Source organism: Scylla paramamosain, chromosome 18 (genome assembly GCF_035594125.1).
Source record: "Scylla paramamosain isolate STU-SP2022 chromosome 18, ASM3559412v1, whole genome shotgun sequence".
Lineage (NCBI taxonomy): Eukaryota > Metazoa > Arthropoda > Malacostraca > Decapoda > Portunidae > Scylla > Scylla paramamosain.
This window is the reverse complement of record NC_087168.1, coordinates 22,522,150-22,529,594: the sequence shown is the minus strand read 5'-3', so window position 1 is coordinate 22,529,594 and position 7,445 is coordinate 22,522,150. Positions and strand designations below refer to the sequence as shown.

Below are 7,445 nucleotides of genomic sequence, written 5' to 3'. Positions count from 1 at the left end.
CTTCAGTGTTATTAGCAGCTTTTATCCGGAAAGAGAGAGTGATTTGTACGCTTCAGTATTTGAGAATGTTTATCAGAGCATTCCTCTCATACATGTTACATTAACGTCTATTTTACATTCCCCCCAGCCTCTCTGATTTGATAAAGAGCAAGAAATACCAACACATCTTGCAATTTTAAACACATTTTTCGTAATATCTTTCTCATAACTCTTCTTTCTATCTAGCCTCTATCCAGCGCCCTGCCTTATCCCAGAGCAATAGTAAAGGTTGAGAAATAAACAGATGAACCACGAATAAACGCATCTCACATTTTGAACACGATAACCGTAATATTTTCTTCATATCTCCTCTTTCTACCCGTTATTCAATGAGAGAGTAGTAGCTGAGAGTAAGAAATAAGCAGGAGATTCTGGTGAGGGGCGACACGTGGGGAAGGCGCCTCGTGTCGGGTGGGCGGCACGTGAATGTTTGAGAAGCGAATCATCGGAGCATCAGCTGAGTCTTGCATCCGCGGCGCTATCTTGCGGTCTCGTCTCAGTCGTGCGGGTGGCGGGCGCGGCGCGGGATGTCACTCTTGCCTATGTAAGATAATACACAGTTTACACATATGTTTACTCACACATACTCTACGTAAGTCTCTTCCATGTGCTTCTGGCATTCATATTTGGCTTAACTGCGTTCATATTCGTTTTTAAGATTTCTTTTCATTTATTTATTTATTACATATACAGCAATGGTATTATTTCCCTCTACTTGCAACATTTTCATGATCTGTAAAAAGTGAATGATTCTTCTTTTTGTTGTTATTATTATTATTATTATTATTATTATTATTATTATTATTATTATCAATTAATCAATCATCACTATAACATTTGTATTATCATTAGTGACGCTGCTCAGAAACCATCGACTCACACAGGTATTCAATAAATGTCAACAGTATAAATTGTTCCAAGACAAGCAAGCATTCCCGTGTATCATATTATACCAGTAACTTGAGACTACAAATGAAAAAAATAAAATAAATCAATAAAAACCTAAAACAATACTAAAAAAATAAACCTTACAGCACGCATCGTCATATTCACCGTAACATTCAAATTAAGCCTGTTAATGAGTGAGTGACGAGATGGGGCTGTTGTTGTGTTATTACAGAGGACAGGATGGAGCAGAGGCCGCAGGATGTTTGCTATCTCTCAGTCTCGCTTTGGACCGCACCTGTCACACCACCAGTCCGCCGCCGCCTCGCCTCCCACACCCTCCAGCCCGCGTCTCACCACTCACACAGCCATCACTCGTGCCTCTGGGATGCCCACGGCTGGCCAGAGGTTGAGTGCACAGTGTTATTGAGTGAATACTTCCATCGGTGACGCTTGGCCAGCTATCCTCGCCGCTAACAACCCAGCTCTTGTCTTATCTTCACCAGCGCCAGGGTTACCATCTGTCATCGTGAGTGTTCAATAGTTTTGTTCTACTGTGTGTTATTGTTATTGCTACTGCTACTACTACTATTACTACTACTACTACTACTACTACTACTACTACTACTACTACCACCACCACTACTACTACTACTACTACTACTACTACTACTACTACTACTACTACTACTACTACTACTACTACTGCTTCTGTTCTGTTCTGCTTGATGCTTGTGTGAGCGAAGATTTATACCAATGTCAGCTATTTTACATTGGATAGATTGGTGATGCAGTGGTTTGCGAGTTGTGTGTGTGTGTGTGTGTGTGTGTGTGCGTGTGTATGTGGACTCCCTTCTTCCCGCGATATGAGGATGAACAATTGTCGATTCAAAAGTGAAACGGACACACACACACACACACACACACACACACACACACACACACACACACAGCTCGGATTCAACTCTTGAATAATGAAAGATTGAAAACAGTCGGTGCCTTCTGATATGGAAAAGAGAGAGAGAGAGAGAGAGAGAGAGAGAGAGAGAGAGAGAGAGAGAGAGAGAGAGAGAGAGAGAGAGAGAGAGAGAGAAAGACAGAGGGGACAGGTGTATGTAGGGCAGGTAAGAGGTGAGGAAGAGAAGTATAAAGAGCTGCACTGTTCTCTCAGGCATCGCTCAACACAGCATTCTCTCTCTCTCTCTCTCTCTCTCTCTCTCTCTCTCTCTCTCTCTCTCTCTCTCTCTCTCTCTCTGCATTGTCCATAATTTCAACTCATTTCCTCATTCCAACGATGCACTTTTGCCATACCTCTCTCTGTGTGCTGTGCGCTCTGTATACGTTAAGCTACACACACACACACACACACACACACACACACACACACACACACACACACACACACACACACACACACACACACACACTCATAATACCGTCCCTAGAAAACTTTAATATACATCCCTTGTACTGTATTACATCGCCAGTACTCATCTGAACGCCCTCCGGTGGCCAGGATGCAATAGGGAAGAAAGGGAGAGCTAGTGAAGAATCGCGACTGTGTATAACGTTGCATCCTCGATAATCATGAACTTGCATGGGCAGCTCGAGCCTCTGCGCGTTGCCGGTGTTGTTTTTTATCCCTTTTGTGTAGGTGTGGGTATGTCTGGGGCTGTCTAGGCGTTGCTCAGGGCTGCGATTGGAGTTTTCCTTGGTCTGCCTCGCGTGTGGGAGTGTGTGTTTTCCTTAACGAGTGTCTCTATTAGTGCTCCATCTCGCTGAAAGGAGATAATGGAAAGAGGCGGTAACTGACGGGAGAAGCTGCATGGGTGTGTCTTGTCTGTCTGTGTGTGTGAGTGTGGGTATTATTTTACGCCCAGATTTGAGTTTCACGGATTTGTATTACACTGTCAAATATTTAGATGTGCTTACTAGTTGTGTTTTTTTTATATTTTTTTTTCGCTACAATCTTAATCGAAGGCAAATGATAGAGAGAAGCGGTAACTCTCACCCGGTAGAAGCTGAGGAATCATTTTGCTGTCTTAACTCCTACGTCATCGCCTCGGCAATCCCCGCGCCAACCAGAGAAGGAGTTGAGGTGGTACGTGATCTTGGTACCGAGAGCCCGGGGTCGAAACATGCACGTGTGTGTGGAAACGTTGCGAGGATTATCATGCAGCAGGGAACGCACGCACAGACACACATACATACAAACGCACACACACACGCACAAGCACAGCCGACCTCCCAGCGTTTCGGGTTTCAACATTAATTTGAAACGTGAGTAGAAATGAAATACAAAACCACAGTAATAAGTTAATGAGTTAATAATTATGATTGCACTGGTAATTTGCATGTAGGTATTTGATTATGTGTTTTGTCTTTTTTTTATCTTGTGTGTGTGTGTGTGTGTGTGTGTGTGTGTGTGTGTGTGTGTGTGTGTGCATACTAAAGCTGAAGTTGATTTACATTACTTTGAAAAAATAAATAAATAAACATGTACACACACACACACACACACACACACACACCAGTGACACCACTAAACATTATTTTTAACAAGCTCGAAACTCGACATCTTCACAAGCATTCGAAGCTACGGAGACAGCAGTAAGGCGGGTCGGCAGCAGCAGCAGATAGAGTTAGTTAGTCAGTTAGTTGGGAGGGCGGGTGAGTGAGCGCGAGAATGACAAGCGGACAACAGCAGCAGCAGGAGGAGGAGTCGTTGTGTTCCCTGTGAAAATAATCAAAGCCAAGCGTGAAGTCAACACGAGTCTCAGTGATGCGGGGAGTGATCTAAACAAGGTATGGGCTTTGTGTACACTGGTATCGCCATTATGACTAGCTGAGGCAACACCACGCCCATTACTTCCCGAGGTTTAGAGAGGACTATTGTGTCTATTATCTTTGTTACTGCTTCCCACCACTCTTGCCAGTACCCAGGGAATTGAAAGAGAGTACCCAGGGAATTGAAAGGGTCAAGAAACCGATAGTCGTGTTGATACTTGTTATGTCACTAGTTTTACTGTATTAGAGGCAAGTACAGAAAGACAGAGGCAGACGTAGACACACAAGGACCGACAGTCATGATACTAGTAGTAAAAATAATAATAATAATAATAATTGGTGTTTGAGATCGTATCACAGGGACAGATGTAAACAGAGACCGTAACAGAGGGACAGACACAAGGACAGGGAATGATATTAGTAGTAATAATAATAATAGTAATAATAATAATAATAATAATAATAATAATAATAATAATAATAAAGATAAAAAGATGAAGAATGATAATTGTTGGTGTTGTGAATAAGCGATATCACATGAAGTTGTCATCACAGCTAAATTTAGGTTACATTCTGTTACCCAAACAAGGCTGACCGAACTTCACCAAACCTAATCTAATTTAACCAAAATTCAACCCTGCTAACATAACCTTACCTGACCTAACATACCAAAAGCGTAACATGACCTTCGCTGTCTGGATGGCGTCACGCAGAAACCACAACAAATAATGATGATAATAGCCACAACTTGACTACTACTTTATTCATCAGGAAGTCGACGCAATAGATAATAATAGCAGTAACACTCACTTGAAGCGGTTACTTGGTCATCATAAACAAACATCACTTGTCAAGCACGCATGGTCATAAGGCTCATCTTCACGACCAATTATCAGGAACATGAAAGTTTTATTGACACCGCAGGAGATTCAGTTCCCTCCAAGGTTCCCTCACACTATCACGAGTCATTAAGTCTCGACCTGACAGCTTCCTCGGACGCTACACTCGCCACCAACCGTCACAGCCACTCCCACCTCACCAGTCACCGCTGCCACTCGTCCTTCGCAAGACTCCTCCCTCCTCGTCACTACACTGCAGCCTCCTTGCCTTATCCTCCCTCCTTCAGTCACCGCCCTCCAGCTTCTTTCTCCTCCCAAGCCTCTCATCTGCACCTTCCTTCTCCCCAGCCTCTCATCTTTACTATTTTTCTTTCCCAGCCTTTATCCTCTTCCTCCCTCCTGTCACTTCCCTGCAGCTTCCTTCCCCCCAGCCTCTCATCTCATTCTTTTCCTTCTCCCTAGTTACCTTTTCTGAAGCCTCACTTAGTCATCTTCGTCATCTTGTGTCCCGTAGTCACTCAGTACCTTCTTCTTCTTCTTCTTCTTCTTCTTCTTCTTCTTCTTCTTCTTCTTCTTCTTCTTCTTCTTCTTCTTCTAATAACCTCCTAACCCTACTTACATTATTGCGAAGAGTCGGTCAGGAGGTGATTACTCTGCGTGATAATATTCATAAGAAGGTTAGAAGGTTATCTATATAGTGAACGTTTGATTTAGTTACGTATGTTAGGCTGGATTCAGTTACGTTACGTTAGGCTAGGTAAGGCTGTTAGGTAGGTTTAGATAATGTTGGTTTGTAATTATTATTATTTTTTTTATTTTAAAGCGAGTTCAGTTGAGTGCAATAATTCAAATGAAAACGGATCTCTCTCTCTCTCTCTCTCTCTCTCTCTCTCTCTCTCTCTCTCTCTCTCTCTCTCTCTCTCTCTCTCTGTTGTCTTCGTCAGATTGCAAACGTTTATGAATGAGGCTCCGTCCAAGGTCCATACTATTGTGTCTGGTATGTCTGTCTGTTTGTCTGTGTGCAAGTCTTACTCGTGCATTATTTTTCTTCTCCCTCTTGTGTTTTTTTTGCTGTTGATCTTAGAAGACCTAGAGAGTTATTTGTTTGTTACGTGCCCACTACAATTTTTCGCTTTCCATATTGTCTGAAATTACTGTTAGGTTCCGGTAAATAGTAGTAGTAGTAGTAGTAGTAGTAGTAGTAGCAGCAGCAGTAGAGTTAGTAGGAACACCACCACCACCACTAACGCATTACTTAAATCATGTACATTCCTCACTTTGGGTTCCTGTCTCCACTCCGCCCAGCGCCCACCCATACGTGCCTCTTTTAGCTCTGTCTTTCCTGGGCGCTGGTGGTAGAAGCTGGGTGTCAGAGGGTCGTGAAGGGAGGCAGCTGGAGTGCGGGAGGCAGTGTAAGCACCTCAAGCCTGCGGGAACACGGCGGGGCGGTGAGGAAACTATACTTGTAAGGGAGTAAGGGAGGAGGAAGTGACGGAGATTCTTTGGGTTTCCTTCCTTAGTGCACGTGGTGAATAGGAACTTACTACTACTATTACTAGTACTGATACTGATACTGGTATTTCCGATTATACAGTAACAATAACAGTAACGGCATTAATAACACATTAGTTTTTCTTGTCAGAAAGGAAACATGACTAAGATATTATTATGACAGAGAACTTCATGCAGTGGTCAGTCTGTACAAAGAAGACACCCCGTTATTCCGTAGATCAAAGGCGACTGTCACCACGGCGAGAGACAAAATACCATCAGGCCGCCGCCAACCATTAGCATTACGAAAGATTTTACACGCAGCAGTCTAACTTACTAAACGTCACTTAATATATTGTTTTATTGCACGCACCAACTAAATTACTAGCTTGCTTGGTTAATGGAGAAGACAGTTTGGATTTGTCATCTTCCACGTACTAAACTAAATTACAGCATTTAGGTGTCTCATCTTTCACGCTGTAGCCTCTCTTCAGCTAGCAAAGAATAGATGCAGGACGGGAGAGAAACGCTCCCCTTAATCACTGAGTTTTTGTCTTGCAGTGCCAGGGAATCGTAGAGACTGAAAATGATGATAACAGAAGACTCAGAAAAATGCATTCTTCCAAGTCATTTCATACGATGAAATAAAACTGGTCTGCTTTCCTTCATATTTCGAAAGTACTGCACACACACGCAGGCACACATACCAGAGAAGATCAAGTCATCACCTCAGTAATATATTATGTTGCCCTTCTGCCAGAATACCATGACACGGCCACAACTCGTCACTCACAAGTCGCTCCAAACGTAAGAGAGATGTACTCCTGTCAGTTGCCTCTCATCCCAAAGAATTCCCAGTCACATTCCGAGGACCTCAGACCCGCCTCATGCTTCTTGCTTAACGTCAACGGTCTGATTGGCTTCGTAAACTGGAGAAAGAATACTTGACCTAACCTAACCGATACTAAACTAACCTAAACTTAAACCTAACATTGCCTCACGCAACGTAACCTAAATATGAGCTGACCTAACATAGGAAAGGCATAATATCGGTGAAATTTAACTAAGGATAGCAATAGAACGTCACATAATAATAAAAATAGTATAGATAATAATGGTAACGTCGAGCATATTATAGACCTCTCTCTCTCTCTCTCTCTCTCTCTCTCTCTCTCTCTCTCTCTCTCTCTCTCTCTCTCTCTCTCTCTCTCTAAGGGCGGTAAAAACAAATATCCTGTGAAGGAGGAAGAAGGAAGGGAGAATGGAAAAAGACAAATAATCTTTTATAAGTGTTAACGACCAAGAAAATGTAAACTGTTTGGATTCCTGTGCACATTTTTTTTTATGGAGGCCTTGTTTTTTTCTCTCTTTTCCTGTTTTCTTTTTCTTCCTTTTTTTCTTTTC

General features: G+C 42.6%; 1 protein-coding gene across 4 annotated transcripts in view; it reads left to right on the top strand.

Annotated features, from left to right (window-relative positions):
• Nucleotides 1-500: 500 nt before the first annotated feature.
• LOC135109307 (septin-1-like) overlaps nt 501-7,445 on the top strand; it is a 20,122-nt gene continuing 13,177 nt past the window's right edge. The window contains exons 1-2 of one of the 4 annotated variants that reach the window (XM_064020629.1): nt 501-583; nt 1,160-1,453. The gene's annotated coding sequence lies outside the window, so the exon portion shown is untranslated. Of the gene's footprint in view, nt 584-1,159; nt 1,454-3,185; nt 3,205-3,577; nt 3,730-7,445 lie in introns of those variants that run through there. The other 3 variants (XM_064020633.1, XM_064020631.1, XM_064020630.1) reach the window with 3 other exon arrangements.